The sequence below is a fragment of the Myripristis murdjan genome, chromosome 17, assembly GCF_902150065.1.
Source record: "Myripristis murdjan chromosome 17, fMyrMur1.1, whole genome shotgun sequence".
Taxonomy (NCBI): Eukaryota; Metazoa; Chordata; class Actinopteri; order Holocentriformes; family Holocentridae; genus Myripristis; species Myripristis murdjan.
In genome coordinates this window covers 16,335,629-16,353,031 of record NC_043996.1, presented here as the reverse complement: position 1 = coordinate 16,353,031, position 17,403 = coordinate 16,335,629, and the positions used below count along the sequence as shown (strand labels likewise).

The following is a 17,403-nucleotide window of genomic DNA, read 5'->3' as shown; positions in this document are numbered from 1 at the left end:
GAAGGAAATTAAACAGAAATTCATCCTAATGCGGGATTAGGTCTTTTGATTTAGCCAGCGCACTTCTGACTTGGGATTAACAGCTCAAGCAGGCCAGCTCTGACTGAACTAATACTAGAACAATAGAGCCGCTGCTCAACAACTAAGACAAGAAACAGACCAAAATAGTTTTCTGCATACAGCTTCTGTATTAATAAGTCTTCTTTTCTAGCGAGCCGTGAAATGAGCTGCAATGATACATTTTCATTTTTTTTTTTTGTGCTTTTTTTCCCCCCTCCCCTCTCAGTCGTCCCAATAATTCCATTTCACTTTAGCTCTGGCCTAATTCCCTCGCAGTGCTCAGAGTGTTTTACTGTTCTGGTGGCACATAAAAGTGTTAATGCAATAATACAGCTGGAGTGTGCTACAGTAATGGAAAACACTTAAACAAAGAGGATTGAAGGGTCAGTTGGAATGCAGCAAATTCAATAACAGCAAATGTATCAGAAACCACTGCTTTAATAGACGCCCCCCCCCCCCCCCCCCTTTCTTGTTAATCCCTAGCCTTGAGGGGGATCTCTCCCTCTCTAGTTCTCAGTCTTTTGCTGTCTCCCCTAACACCCATGCACACACAAGCATATACACACACTCACATCTGGAAGTGTGAACATAATTCAGCTCTGTCTGTTTGCAGAGATTCAGACAAGGCTGTGCAGAAGACTCCCTGTCTGTGAGTCAATAAGTCCTCAGTCCTGTCGAGCCCGCACCCCTCCTCTCCTCCCCCTCAATGTGTCACAACTCAGGTGGGGAGCACAAATGAGAAAGAGGCCTTTGTTAACCTGTCATATATCACACACATACACATCTCCCGTCAAACGGATAACATAAAAGCTTGAAGGGGAGACGTAATGTGTACACGGAGATGACAGGCCACGTTGCGATAGACACATAAATATGCTCGCACGCATGCGCACGCTCGCACGCGCCGTCACAATCCCACCACTTAGAGGAACGCGCGCACACGCACAAACAGGAAGCGGCGATGGAGTTGTAAAGGTTACCCTTACTTGCCCTTACTAAATGAAAGAGGCATTTCCAGCGAGTTACATATTCAAAGAATCCTCAAACCACTTATTGAGCTAATGACCTGCTCAAACACATTAGCGTCTGCCAGTTCCAACTCTAAAAATAGCACATCTAAAAAACATGGCTGTCTATCTGATACTGCCTCCTCCTCTCGCCGCTCTGCCCTCGTCTTATCTAACGCTGCGTAATAGACGGTGAATAGAAAAGCTTTCAGCGTTCCCTTTTCAATTGAACAACGCGATAAGAAAAATCAGATCAGAGCTCATTCAAGCACCATTGGCAGCATGTTAAGTAAATTCTCCTCTTACGGAAACTCAATTTGCTACCGTTAATCTAACTAGGGCTACTGCTCTGCGTGGAGCCACACAGCCGCTGAAACATTAGGCACTCCTTCTGTGCTCCCGTCCCCATCCGCCCTGGTCTGTGTGGCGAATTCATTGTGCCTTTATATCTGTCTGTGACCCCGATCTAACCCTATCTATCATGCGCAGCTTATCCATCCCTTCCTATTGTCTTTCACCTGCTGACAAAGCCCTCCGCTCTACCTCCACTATAGTCACTCACCCTCTACCTAATCCTTAATCTTACCCTAGTCTCCCACCTGAATTAGTCCCAGTATTTCTAAAATCTCCTCTACTCCCATCTCCTTTCATCCCCTTGCCTCCTCTCTGCTCCTGTCTGCTTCTGTCCTCTTCATCTCCTCTCATTTCCCTTTTCTTTCCTCTCCTTTCCTGTCCTCTCTTCCCCCCCGGCAACCTCCTCTCCTCTTCTTTCTTTCCATCGTCATCTCCTCTATGGCACCCTATCATTCATCTCTCCCACCCTGCTTGCATCCAAATCCTCTTCATGTCCCAGCTGCCCAAACGGCTGCTGCAGCTGTTATTGGTCCATTGACAGAGTTCAAACAAAAGGGCTTAGAGCATCCTACATCTGTGAATGGTGAGAAGGCAGATAAGACTCAGTGGTGAGGCCGGGCGCAATGTCGGAGCCCATCGGCTACCATCTTACAACGATTTAGCTCACTGACTGCACCTTTAAATTCCCCCTTAAGTAGCTTCAAAGTTAGATAGAGACAAACCAATAAACGACAGAAAAAAAAAATCCCATACTGTACTACAATGCCGCAGAGATATTCTGTATCGACTGCATGCAACCCTTCACCGAGGCTACATAACTGGCGTCTTTGGAAACCTAGGGATCTCCGCTTGAATTTAAAATAAAGTTCAGTGGGTTTGAACAAAACTTGGCTGCACGGTAGGCTATGTAATCGGGGATGCACTACATATTGGTGGCTGATATACTATGTGCCGATAAATGAACAAAAAATATCATTGTTATTGTTTCAGCTGATAATTACATCTGATGGTGTGGAGGGTTTATTTACACAACAGCAGCTCTTCTGTGTCTCTGCGCTATTGCATTTGAGTCACTGCCCAGTATAAAAAGAAAGAGGCTTTGTTTAGACTTTAATGTCTCTGTTTTCTCTGGCTCAGGTCTCAAGTCTAACGATGTCCTGGGGATGATCAAAAAATGTGCTCAGGACATGGAGAAACCCTCCATGGGACTGTCTCCGGGGGAGGAGGGCTGTATTTTTCCTGTACAATACAGATTTATCTGATCTCTCATACATCTGTGGTCACTAGCCGCTCACAGGATGTAGACTGTGGATATAAGCCTTCCACTGGCCAAGTATTGGATTTGTCCTCACTATTTGCATGTTACCATTACATAACTGACATATGTCTTTTGCTGTTTTATGTGGCATTTTCTTTTGTGGGGATTTAGCTGTTTAGCTAAATGGGTGTGGCTATGCAACACTGCTGGCCACTTAGCTGACAGTTCATCAGGGCGAGAGGTAAGGACAAATTAAAATTTCATTGGTGCAGCCTGGGAGGCTAGACAGCGGTGCGCAACTCCGGCTTTCCTGCAGTCAACTCTCACTACTGTACACACAGAGACATGGCAGAGATTAAACCCCCTAAACTTAAAAACATAAATTGTTGTTTTCACTTGCATGACTTTTTTTTCCAATAGGGCCATGTAGATATATGCAATGGTTTGATGCTTAGCAATAATAAGTAAAATACATTAATCAGAAGTGATGCATTTATTAATCCACAGGAAGGCTATGCTTAAGTAATAAAGTTTGCTGTAAGAACATTGTGCAAAATAGGATATGGCAGAGACAGTGGAAAATTACTGAAGGTATGCAACAGACAGGTGTGCAAAAACAGTCACTTAAGTGATGTAGCCGACAGTACCATGAAAGTGATGTTCTTAGAAGAAGACTTTGATTACCCCAATGAGACCCCTGAGGGGCATAGACACCGGGTGTGGTGTGTTGTGCTCTGTGGTTTCAGAAGTGGGAGCTATCGCAGGTGGAAGTTCAAGAACATCGAGGGGGAGAAGGGAGTCAGATCAACAGACCAATCCTGGAGAAGAATACATTCACATGTTTATGCAACATTCTGTATAGTATATCAGACTGGGTCAAGAAAAGATAGTCTGTCAGATTTCGTGAACTGACACACTCTGTTGTATGTCAGGGATAGGAAGATCGAGACCCAGAGCTCTGTATGCTTTATTCATCTATGGCTAAATAAAACTGATATTTTGAGACCGAATATCTTCTCCTATTGCTTCATTAAAGAACACGCAGGACTCAGCTCACACATAGATGAAAGATTACTGGTAGATTGAGTGTTAAGTCCAACAGCCATCTAGTGGGGACATTGTGGTTTATAAAACCACAATGTCCCCGCTAGTTGACGTCACAAGCCAAAAACTTTTTTCTGTTCCCTATATCAAAAGATTGATATAGATAGATAGATAGATATTTTTTGGCCCAGAAGCCACATCCCATCTCTGTGCTGCTGCTTGCAATGAATCATGCCGCCAGATGTTGACCATCAAATTGTCTTACAATTATAAACAAGGAAGTCCTGGTGGCTTTAGCCCAAATCACGGAACTGTCTCTTCAAAGTTAAAATCGCGAGTATTTCCATGTAACTAGGCTAAATCCGATAGTATAAGAAAAAACATTTTTCCCAGTTTTTTTTTCTCGTAAATTTGATTTTATTCTCCCATAAATGTATTGTTTTTATCTCAGAATTTCTGTTTTCTTTTCCTCGCAAATTTGTGACTTCTTAATCTCAGAATTTTCGAGATTTTTCCTTATTAATTTGTACACTTTTATCGCTAATTTACCTCTCTCTCTCTCTCTCTCTCTCTCTCTCTTTCTAATTCTCCAAAATCCAAGTTTATTTCTCGGAATAATACGCCCACATCCCCCACAATACGATGTCGCAAGACACTGACTCTGAGAAACGCACAAATATACCACATATAATGATATCATTTTGATCCCATATTTAACAAATTCACGTTTAATGTTTAAACGCAAGTATTTGCAGCTGACAAGAAAAAACAAACAAACTTTGACTTAGTATCACCACTCCCCTAAAATAATAATAGAGTGGGCAGTGGTGTTGACCAGTGCTGCCGGTGGAAACAGAGTCTGGTTAAAGCTCTGCCAGACTTACCGGTGTAGACGCAGGCAGGGGGAAAGTTTGCTGGCTGTAAACTATTTCAAAGTGTTGGAGCCGGCCAGACGGAGGATGATAGCGCAGACGCTGCCGGCTGCATCACCTCTGCTGAAACGCTGCTCGCTCGAGCGCAATTTCCGCCCTGTGCGTCTCTGTCCAGTGACAAAAATACATTCACCGTGTCAACGCGGGGCAAAATGATGCTGTAAATTCAGAGTCTGTCCAAACTGCTTTTGGGTTGATCCTGGGATGGTGTTGGAAAAAAAAGAAAAAAAAGAAAAAAAAAAAAAAAAACAGTGTCTTGAGACCTGGACTGGCTTTTAGACATGAGACATTGTTATTTAAAACGAGCACTGCATCATGCGGGGGCTGTCTGTCCAAACAAGGCTTTCTCTTAAATTCATTGGAATTGCACAGCTGCCTGTCAGCACTACAAGAGAGAAAAAGAAATATTTACTGAAGGATACACAAAAGCAAAGTCCTGGAAGTCTTGCCTGTTCAAGTGGTAAAACTTATTTTGCGAAGTAGTAGATTTAAGCCAAGAAACGCCTCATTCCTCCATTGTAATTTGATGAGGAATGTCTATGGCAAAGTCCTTTCATGTAGTAACTACATCTTGTTTATAAAAATTGTACTGACATTAGGAAATTGAAGTGGTCATTCTAAAAAGTTAGCCCTGACTATCATCTTCCCATATTTGCAAGTGTAAGAGGAATGTTATCAGTTTTCATATCAACCACATGAATCAGAAAATAATTGCATATCATAATCGGCCCTGAGATTTCAAAGTGGTGCATCTCTCATGTTTTGGTAAATATGAACCCACTGATGGCACTGACAGGGGTGGAGAGGCTGGATATGGGTTAAGTATAGTAGTATCCTAAAATAAGGCCTCTCTACAACCTAAACAGTGCGCTCTCTCTCTCTCTCAAACACACACACACACACACACACACACACACACGGCCAGCTCTCACTGATCATATGGTTCACTATCCAGCGGATCAGCAGCGCAGACACGAGGTGAGACAACAGGGGTCGGTCCTATTACCTTTGCAGAGTGACAACACAGATGGTCAGCCAGACAGATAGATTGATGGGGGTACATGTGCTATTTAGTGTGGCGAGAGGATAATGACACCATAGCTCAGGTGGTGAAATGTACACCAGTTATTGTGCGCCATCAGGCTGATGAAATAACATTGTTTAGGTAGCATCCAACCTCCGCTGCTCCACCGGGGCCGCAGGAAGATGACATGTTTTGTTTTTCTCACCTCATCCCCAGCCTCCACCTCCTCCCCTTACCCATGATGCCTTTCACCACAAGTGGGCTGAGATGGTCTCACAAGGCCTGTCTCCATGACAACGAGGCAGGAGCTCACATAGAAAGACTAGATTTGTTTCCTGTGGCACCACGCTAGCTGGGAGATCAGGTGCCTGATAGGGAGCTGATGTTCCCCTTTAATTCTGTAGTCACCGCTTTCATTTGGATCAAGTGCTGTAATCAAACATTGTATTCTTGTGATGATGCTTAGAGGACAAGGTTCAGCAGCAAAAAGATAAGAACTGAGAGAGTCTTTTTGATGTTAATAGAGGTGATCATCATGTCATTCGGGAAAAAAGAAAAAAAGAAAAAAAAATGGTGCGCGTGCCAAACTATGTATGGTGCTCACAAATTACCGCACTGCTATGATGCGATTACACGTGTTAGCCCTTTAAAAACTTGTAGTTCAGTGCCACAACATCATAGCGCAGACGACACAGTGCACATTTATATCTTTTTAACAGAAAAAATAGCATTTTGTTGCATGATGCACAGTTTTGGAGAGGAGAGGTGACTGTGTTTGGATGGGAATGTGTGGTGGTGAGATACAGGGAGGGGCTGGGACTGATGCTGCCTCACGCTTGCTATGACCCTGGACCCTGTTGGCAAATGACACTCACAAATGCATGCACACCCATACCCGGCACACACACACACACACACACACACACACACACATACACACACACACACACACGCGGCAGATGGTAAAGCATCATAGGGGAGATTGGCACTCACTCTCTCACACTTTCCTTCTCTCCCTCTTAAACACACAGCCCACAGACAGACAAACACACACACACACACACGCACGCACACACACACACGTAAGCAGGCACACGTTGGGGATCAGAGAGGCACAGGATGAAGCACGGCTTACTGCAGGCATGAGCTGCACCGCCCTGGTTACATTTTTAGCAGTAGAAATACCATATCTGAGGATCCTCTCTAACAAGAAAACATACCTGTCAGTCAAATACAGAGATTCTTTGCTCTGAATATACATGAATCTAGAAACTAGAGTGCTTTAACAAAATGTCTGTCAGTGTTGCCAAACTGCTGCAGAATGTCAAAATTAGGACTATGCTCATGCACACGTCCAAACAGTGTTATGTTATAGGAAATAATGGCAAACACACACACACAAAAATAATAATAATAATAATAATAAAAATACCTCCTCACTGCTCTGGAGCAAACTAGGATGCTGGTTTGACACCACACTTCAACAAATACGGCTGATATGGAAAAAAGCGAGCTCCCAATAAAATTACAGCAGCATGAGTTTAGCCTCTGGTGAGAGGCTAAATGAGTATTAGATGAAATTGTTTTAATGTTTAATGTTATTTTGCTTGGTGTTTTTTTTTTTTATAGGGATGCATGATAATATTGGCATGTCATCAGCACTGGCTGATAAAGGCTTGAAAATGAAATACTGGCAGTGGCCCGAGATGAAAATTTCTGCCGATATTGATATTAAGTTGTACAATGGACTTACTCTCACATGATCCCTGTGGACAGAGATTACAATTTATTTATTTGTTTTGCAACTTGTGAAATGGGTCACATTTGCCCTGGCTGTGGCTGTCAGGATTGTCTCAGGGAGAGCATCCTCCAAGCCTGTTTAAGCAGGATGAATCTAAAGGTTTTATTTGAAAGAAAATGTTGCATAAAAACAAATGTTATGTTTTACACAACCTAAGTTGAGGTAGCTTTTTTTTTGCCCAGTGAATGTGCACAGCTTGAAAAGCATTGTGTTTCATGTCTGCATCTGCCAGTGGGCCATCACAATAAGAGCAAGCGTAATAAAATGTTAATTCCACTACAGGAGAGACTTGATGTTCTCTGCAATAGGACGGCAAAAAATATGTGCATATTGGTATTGGCGATGGGCCAAAAGAATTTGAAAATATTGGCATATCAGAAGTCGCAAAAAATCCATTATAGTGCATTTCTAGTTTTTTTTTTATGGCAATGTACCTCTGTTGTTATTTCTTGCTATTGATTTGTAGTGACGGTAATCGTGTTGCCGTTCTTAGCCAGGACTCTCTCAATAAACAGATGCTAGTTTCATGATGTAAAAACATTAATGGTAAAATGGTAAAATACATGTTAAATGACAATAAAAAACAGAAGTGATGGCTCTGCCTGTGTCGCACAGGGAAGTAGGCATGTGCACGTAGTTACACTTCTGCATGTAGGTCATATTTCCTCTCTCATCTCCAGACTTTGATTGCCTTTTCTTCACTTTAGCCACCTTTGCAACTGCATTGCTCTGTGGAACTAAAGGAGCTGTCAGAGCCCGGCTTCACACACCGTCGAGCATCATCAGCATATCAATAAAATTCTAAACTAGCATTGCCATAGTTTTTGCCATTTGACTTCACCTTGCGAGATCAGTGTACCCCTTAAATATTACTGGACGCTTTTCAGTTTCTGCTTGCAACCGCTACATTTCACAGCCAAGACAACAGGTGGATTCGTGATCGAGGGTCACGGGAACTGATCCAGCGATGGAGAGAGGAGTGAGACCGGAACATCGCTTCCCTGGAATCTCAACCTGCCAAACTGCCTGAACCAAAACCTCGCTCTGAACACAATCTCTGCAAGTCGAGGGCAGAGCAGAGCCACGGGGCCCAACAATGGAGTGGCATACATACGCCTACGCATCTTAAAGGGGCTTCAAGGTCAGACAGACAAACACCACTGCAGAGAGGCATCTCATAATGGAGGCTTCGTCCTGGGATGAGCCCAGCAACAGATGGACTGGCTTCCACTAAGCAGGAAATGTTATCAACAAATGGTATAAAAAGTACATATAGGGCAGATTATCAGATGGGGTCAAAACAGAGGGAATCCAGTCAACGTGTTTATAGGCTAAGCGAAGCTGGCCGGGTCAGGGGAAGCCAGTGTTAAGAGTTAATGCGGCTGGAATGAACAGTCAGCTTTTCTGAACCTAAATGGATGAAGGCAACATTTCCTTGTATGAAGTATGACCTAACGTTTTGATTTATTACTGTATATGTTACTATTATATTGTTTATATTATATTATATTATATTCATTTATCTCAAATGGACAGATAAACTGGATAGACTGAGCTCCAAATGTAGTGACTGCATTAGAATGATAGCTCAATGAGAATTAGAAGGGATTTTTTTTTTTGTTTGTCATCTATGAGATATTGTCTGGAAAATTGCAGCAAATGAACCTGCTTGTCAGCTGCAATAACATCTAGAAGTCATGTATAAAGAGAATTTTTCATGTAGCTGAGAAAGCGAAGCATTCAGGAGTCCATGAGCATGTACCAATCTTTTATTTGCTCTGATAAATTATAAAATGTGACTTTGAAACTGAAGATAAGTACGTATTGGAATATATGCTTTGAGGAGAGCAGGTGTTAGGTGTAGCATTTTCTCTGGCTGTGTATATGTCCATGTATAAAGACACCTACACACTTTCACTAAACCGAAGCCAAATATATAACTTGACTATACACAAACATACTGCATTTCTTAATTCCTTTCAACGACCTCTTTGCTGCCTTCTCTCATCAGAAGCAGCCAGTCCTCTGTGCATTGGCTCATTAGGCAGGCTGATGGTTGAGTCCTTGTCAACTCACTGTCCAATTAGCATATCTGAGGCTGGCTCAGACCCTTATCCTACCGGGAGAGAGAACAGTATATACATACTGATATTCACATAGTTATGCGCTTGCATGTACATCCCTAATTCTTAAACGCCTCTGATATATGAGAAAAGAAGCATTGTGTAAATTATCCGATTAAAGGCCCAATCCATAATTCAAATGGGAGCCAAGAGGTTGTTGCCTCATATAAATCCACAGCAGACTGTTAATGAATGTATTTTGAATATATTATCACTGTTTAAGGTTTGTTTACATTGGCAGTACTTGTGAACGCTAAAGTAAAACAGCAATGTATCTTGAATTATAAAGGGATGAGAAAGGTAAGAGAAGCTTATTCCCCATCATTCTTATTCACACTGCATTAATGTTGTTCACAAAATCCATACTGTAACCAATAATTACAGTTCTCATGAAACAGGAGGAGAATAAGGTTTTATACTAAAACAACTGCACTGTGATGTTTTTTCTAAAATTTGTATGTATCATATACTCTCTCTGATACACTATCTATCTATGTATCTATTGATCGATCGCAAGGCAGTGCTGCTGTGATCCTTTCTGAGCTTCGCCATCATTTCTCGATAAAACGAACGATTAAAAGCCCATCGAGCAGAGCACACATGTGAAGGAGGCTGCCAGCCAGGAGACACCACAGCCAATTAGTGAGCTTCTACTGGAACAGGAATAAAGCTCCCTGACAACAGAGAACACCTTCATCTTATTGAACGTCACTGTCATCATCCTGGCCATCATCATATTTCAATTCCACTTCATTAATGAGACACGCCGGCTATTTTTTTTCCCCCATCATCGTCTCAGCTGTTTAGAAAAACATACACAACCGTAATGAGACAAAGTTCTGTCGTGTAAAGCAGATTTGTAGGTTTATTGATAGGCCTGTCTTCGTGAGAAGCTTGAGAGCCCTTCTTTTTTTTTTTTTAATAAACTTTTATTGATTGATCATTCATAGACAATTATCCAGTGGGGATGTAATTTCTGTGAAATGGCTAGACAGTTATCAGAATTGATTAATTCCTTTATTGATTAATTGAATCAATGTTATATCTTCTGCATGCACGTGGGTGGCCCCTCAAATACCAGCGCTGTCGTGGTACTAAGCGTTATGCATAGCTTTACACAAGCAGTGATCTGGTGCCACCCATTCACTGCTAACTCACTTGGGTACAACACAATCCAGAAGTGAGTCTTTAGTCGCTCTTGGCTTCGGTAAAATATATCCAGTCCCCGTGGGAGGTGCTTATTAATTTGCCTGAGAAACACTGTTGTGTTTACCTAGAATTCAACTCTCTCCTGTGTATTGGTGCTGCCATGGTATCACCTGTCTGGCTTGGTCACATGATCTGCCCTCCTCTGAGAGCTCATTATCTCTCAGCTGCAACACTGTGCTGGAACAACACTGAGATCATCTATAGAACATAAAAATACATCTCGCACTCTTAAGTGTTTTCTATTTGGTATTTAGCTTAGGTCAATTCATTGGACAAGCACGCCGGAACATTACGGCCAAAAATGCATAGATTAATATAGACAATTTACTTGGTAATGAACCTAAATAATTCACTACTGAACTGTAGTCTGACTGTCTTCCGTAGTTGTTTATGCTGGTGAACAAATTCTATTTACTTGCTATGCAGGCGGCCGGCCTTAGCAATTCTGTCACTAACCAGCCATTGCATGACTTCCTGATGGAGATGAGATTTGTGACGCCAAATGAATTTCTCCTTGAGGGCCGATAAAGTTGTGAATAGAATTGAAAGCTGGAGTAATGGGGTAGAAAAACTGCATTTGTGGCCTGTTTCATTGCTTAAATCAGGGTGTGTGTGTCTCTGTAAGTGATAGAAGAAATGCATGTCAAGGGCACCAGACTTGCATGCAACTGTTCTCACCAATGGCAAGCCATCGCTCTCATCCTCAGCAAACAAATACTCCTTTGATCCTGCCAACTCCCAGTACTAAAATCATGGCAGAACAGAAGTTAAGTGTGCTTTATTTATCATGGTAAAGTAAAATGAGCATTCAACAGCCTGATAAAATATCTCTGTCCTCATCACACACACACACACACACACACACACACACACACACACACACACACACACACACAGCACACGGCACTGACTGCTCCCCTACCAAAGGAAGAAGTCCAGTCTTCTGGCCTTTAACTGTTGGATTCATGAGTGGTAATGGTTTGCAAAATGGAGCTGTAACAAAAGTAATGTGAATGTGTTCAAATATAGCTACTCCCCTGATACAACAAAGATGTTCTCTTGCTAGCTGGCAATGAGTTTTACATATGGAAGCGTGCCAGAGACTCTCCTTGTCTTGGATCTATACAAAATGACTACAGCAAGGCACACCTGGTCTCACTGGGTGGCACAGTCACCAGCTCAACGTGTTTATTCAAAGAAGACAGAGCATTTGCCCGCAGCAAAAAAAGTCACGAGTATTAATGGCATTGTAATTTAACGTTGCTGAGACAGAGACTTTTTATGTCCCATACAGAGGCCTATTCACAGAAAAGGAGAGACATAAATATATGCTGCCTCATACCAAAGTAACATACTATGATAAGCATTGGTTATAAAAGTATTATAGAACAGTGATATGCAATTTTGCTATCTGTGCAATACATACAAATGGATTCATCACATCAAATCATGCGTGGCCCGTCAGAATTCACTTTTTCGTGTTTTACAAAACGTCCACTTCATGTTCCCATCCATCCAGCACAAATGAATTCACCCAATCATTGCATGCATGCATTGAACAGATATTTCCAAAAGAGGATTTTCTCCGTTGAAGAGTTGATGGTACTCCCAAAGGCTTGTCAAGCGCTCAAAGCGAGCTGCATAGAATATTCTGGCGCCTGAGCATTTATTGGCAGCTAACTGTACACTTCAAAGTAGATGGTGACTAGTCTTCCTCCCTGTTCTGATTACGCAGTTTGTCTTCTGCTATGTCAGCCATCTTGTCAGTCAGCAAGTCCCTCCTTAATGACTTCTGTCAGTCAGGAATGTAACTGTCAAACTGAGTCAATGGCTGCACTTCCTCCTCCCATGATTGGATAATGAATAGTACATATACACATTTAGCCATCTGCAGTGCAATCATCAGCACAATAAGTAGACTAGCTCACAGAACACGTTGGTGGCATTTCCAGAAAACCTTGCAAAGACATTCACATCTCAAATGAAAGAAAATCAGCTTCTGCAACATATCAGCGTCCATGGGAAAAAGGAGATGGCCGTTGAAAACAGAGGAGTACAGGGAAGAGTGAAGGGTTGACCAGAGGACAAGGAGGCAGCAGAAATAAGGAAATGATGCCCTCTTTTGCATAAAACGGGCAGTGGGGAGTAAGGGGGATAAAAAAAAAGGTGAAGATGTCTTCAGATGTGGCAGTTCTGATGAAAAAAGAGGCGAGCGACTGAAGATGAGAGGTGGAGAGGGAGAGGAAGAGAAGCGAGGTAGTGGAGCAGTGTGCATTATTCATCCCTGCTGACACATCAGAATCTGTGATTCATCTGGAGAAGGGCATCAGTCAAGTCACAACCTATTTCTTAGCTTTCACTCATGCACATACACCCACACGGACACACATGCACACATGCACATTTGCAAATGACCTCCTGGTTGAAAATTGCATGTTTACATGGGCCGAGCTCACTACAATACTGAGCGTTGCAACAGAGTGACCCATGCTGCACACGCTTCAATTAGAGGAGTTTCTTCCAAAATGAGATTTCCAACCGTAAAAAAAAAAAAATACATAAATACATAAATGAATAAATAAAGTCACTTACTCTCCCATTCTGGCATGCAAACAGTGCACATTTTCAGTCAGCATTTGCTCATAACATAGTTTGTTGTGCGAGGACAGAAACGTCTGGACCATCTTCTTCAAATATCGCCTGATGAATTTCAGGTAGTTAATGTTTTCCCAAATGAAAATAGTGTTTCAAATACCTGCCACAAAGCAAATATAAATTACCTATCTACATTAGTTATTTATCTATATAGGTAATATATATATATATCATGCTGTCTAGCTATCTGTAATGCTATGAATGGGGTAACTATGACCGTACAATCCAATGTGAGGTAGAGAAAATAAGGCTAAAAAGAGAGTTTATTATACGTCCAGTAAAAGGTAGGCATACTCTGCATACCTGAGTACAACATCAACCGCAGTGCTGCCTCGGAATACCTTGGAAAAAAATGCAGGAGGAAACCAAACCTCATTGTTTGGAAGGTTTTGAAAAGGTCAGTTAATATCAATGCCTCAGCAACAACAAAGTTTCTGCCTGCTTGTATTATGTGGCTATGCTTGCAACATCCAAGCTGTTGTGCCTTGTTTTCTCCTTCCTTCAAGCTGACTGGTGCAACAAAGCTAATGGGGGCGAGAAGGAGTGGGGGCAGAGTTTCTAACAAAATCCGTGGATGGACACTGCATGCTGTACCATGAGAGAGAGAGAGAGAGAGAGAGAGAGAGAGAGAAAGAGCAGAAGCACAGAGTGGAGCAGTTGTGTTAATGCTGTTGCAAAAATCTGGGAGAAAGACATCTGACGTGAAACTAAAGCTGGCCTACTGGGAGTGCACGTCATCCAGCATATTCAGTTAGGATGGATATTAAAGTGGTTTCTGCTGGGAAAGAGCAAGGAACCATTACAGTTGAACCCTATGAAATGCTATGTAGAGGCGTACATGCCAGCGCTGGTTTCATAAGCTACTGCTCCTCACAGTGTCTGGATGAATACCTGTGAGGCCGTGCATCTCTGGAGGCACAAATCTGATAAGATTCCCAGAGAGTGAAACAGAAGCAATGTACAAGTAGAATTTATTGACTCCCACATGGTGACTTTTCCCTGACAAAATATAACGAATATCTAGATCCTTGCACCTTTCATGGGCCTATGGGATTTCTCTCCTGGATGGCACTTAAAAGAACTGAAACTGCACATGCCAAAAAAAAAAAAAAAAAAGCTCGGGGTCTACAACTGAAATGAATCCATGTGTAAAAATGACTGATTAAAATAATTAGGATTGTGGAAATGGTCTGGAACAATAACCAGCAAACACAAGGTGCCCCAGGGAAAATTTCCCATCTGTGTGCGAGGAAAGAAGACTTTCCATGGATTCACCACGACAGTGTGATTTTCTAGTTTGCACGGGCCATGTCCTGCTGCTGTAGGCAACACAAATACAGAAAACCAAAACAGACATTTACAATGTACATGATTAAAACCCAAACAAGCAAACAGCCCTCTGAAAATTTGTCTGGTTGATCTGCTGTATCAGTAAATTACACCAAGCCTAAATGCGTGAGTGATCGCATTAGCAGCATATCCTACTGCATACAATTATGAGCATATGAGAGGTCATCATAGGCTACAAAAGAGGTTACAGATCAGTGCCTACATAACCTACAGATGGGGTTGTTTTAAGAAACACCAGAGAGAAGCAGATGCTTAGCCTTATAGGCGCAGCCAATCCATTGTCTGGAAAAGAGTCTAGCTAAATAAGTCCATCCGCCTGGCCACCTGGTGCCCTCCCTAATGAAAAATCACTTTAATAATTTATATATATAAAAAAAAACTCCTATTGGAACTTTAAGTATGTCTGCAATACCTAGTGAGTTTATAATGACCTTCTTGTAGTTTACTGGAATTATAGTCTGTTGTGGCATCACTAAAATATTGGTGTTATATTCCAGGAGGAAATTGAAGGAACATAGTGTTAGTAATTTTTATATAACAGACCACTCCTTGACAAATGCATCCTGGGTTACAGGGGGTCTTTTTTTTTCATAAAGGTTGACGTTTTGCACAAGTATTTGATTACCTGCAAATAACGCAAAGATTTTTCTGAGAATAAAAAGAAAGACTGAGACTTATTCTGATTATGCCTCGAGATTACTTTAAAAGCCATCATAACCAGCCGTTTTAATTAGTGTATGAGGAACAAAGGCTTTGCCAGTCTGCTGGGGTCCCTCATGCTGCCCTGCTAACAATAAGGAGGGGGTGAAAGGGGGACGCGCACTCACAGCGCTGTTGCCAACCTGCCTGATCTGCACAAACCTCGCGGTCTGCCCCCCAATTCAGCAAAACGATGAGAACAAAGTCAAAAGTGAGCCTGGGATGAAAAGAAGACGACTCCTGCCCTGAGATAAACGGTGAAATTTCATCCCGGGAATACTCTTGCCCCATTAGCTGCCAAAACGGGTTTTCGCTGTGTGAATATAAACGATTTGGGTGGGGTGCACGGCTGCAAACATTTACTCTATGGATGCAGGATGCTCTGTATTAGGTTACCTTGGTAGGAAGTGCTCCGTCTTCTTTACTGTCTGGTAGATTCATGTGGGTGGATTTGCAGCTGGAAGCTTCCTCGGAAACAGCAAGGATAAAGGTAATCCAGTGACAGCGGAGCTCCACTCAAAGAAAGATCTGCCTTGGTGGAGGATGCATGCACACATCGCCGGTGTTTCCGACTGTCCTGTCGACCTCTCGGGACCGAAACGGCCACGGCTGCTCTTCAGCCCTTTTGTCGGGAGAGCATTGCTGGTCGGGCAGCCTCAGATACTGCTGGTTGATGTCATTGATACTCCCTGCCTTCCTCCTTAATGCCCTCCTCTCTCCTCTCCTCCACGCTCCCTCCCCCTCCCCTCTCTATCTCACACACCGGAGCCCTCCCCCTCCCTTTCACATGACGTGATGCAGTCAAGATCTCCAATAGCAACCGTATCCCCCATCACCCCCGTTACTACCTACACTGTAAAAAAAAAAAAAGAAAAGAAAGAAGGCCTGGCTACCTTAAAAAAGTTGTGTAAATTAGGAAGTTCTCATTCCTCCAAATGATTAGTCCAGCTGACTAACCCGAGGCTGATAAACAATGTAATCAACCTACCATCTTCAAACAAGCTTTTTAGTGAAACTAACAAACCTGGGTGGACTGAATACCTATAGTTCAATCATATGAAATGATACTAAAAGAAAAATACGATGTCTTTCGCTGCACAAATAAGCAATGCAGGTTGTTTCTACTATGCACCTAGTTGAGTCAATATATTTTAAGGCAGCCAGGTTACTTTTTCATTAGAGTAGACCAGACTGGCAATCTCAAGTATGATCAATACCTTGAAAGCAATGTCTCGGAGCAGTCAGACTAGATAAGTAAAAAATATGTGATAACATTCGAAGATTTTATTTTGACCACAAATTAAGGCAGGGTATTATGGGATGTTTGACTGCTTGATAAACACAGCTGTTTAAAAGGACAAATCAGTGACTGATAAGACTTAAGGGTATTCAAAGACTAATAATCTTCAGGATTTTGGCATTTTTTATTCTTCAAACTGTGGAGTTTCACATGAAGACAACCAAAAAACTACACAATTAAAAGAAGAACTGCTAAGAGAGTAAGACTTATGAAAAATCTACAGCTGGCTTTAAAATGTGAAAGTGCAGTCTCAATAACTTTCAAGTAGCAGCATCTCTGACATTCAACACATTCAGAGTCTGTATAACAACATTCCTCATCTCTAGAGATGCATCTTCTGTGGCTGACAAAGGATTGGAAGATGTAAAGTCTCCAAGTTAAAATTTTTAGGCGCTTGGACTTTAAGTAGCAGCATTTTTAATATATTTGATTTTGTTGGGCATGTGTCTTGTGTTGAGAATTAGGCCTACTGCGGGGGGTGAGGTGAGTGAGTATGAGATTTTAAGAGTGTGAATGTGCAGCAGTCAGAGTGAGCATGCAAAGTGAGTGTGCAAGAGTGTCAGTGAGTGAGTGTGTGTGCAAGAGTG

At 42.2% G+C, this 17,403-nt stretch overlaps 1 protein-coding gene across 1 annotated transcript in view; it reads right to left on the bottom strand.

The window, feature by feature from the left end:
* The window catches only part of ptprsb (protein tyrosine phosphatase receptor type Sb), a 75,533-nt gene extending 59,378 nt beyond the window's left edge, over positions 1-16,155 (bottom strand). The window contains exon 1 of the mRNA XM_030075241.1: positions 15,913-16,155. The gene's annotated coding sequence lies outside the window, so the exon portion shown is untranslated. The remainder of the gene's footprint in view (positions 1-15,912) is intronic.
* Between the last annotated feature and the right edge of the window lie 1,248 nt (positions 16,156-17,403).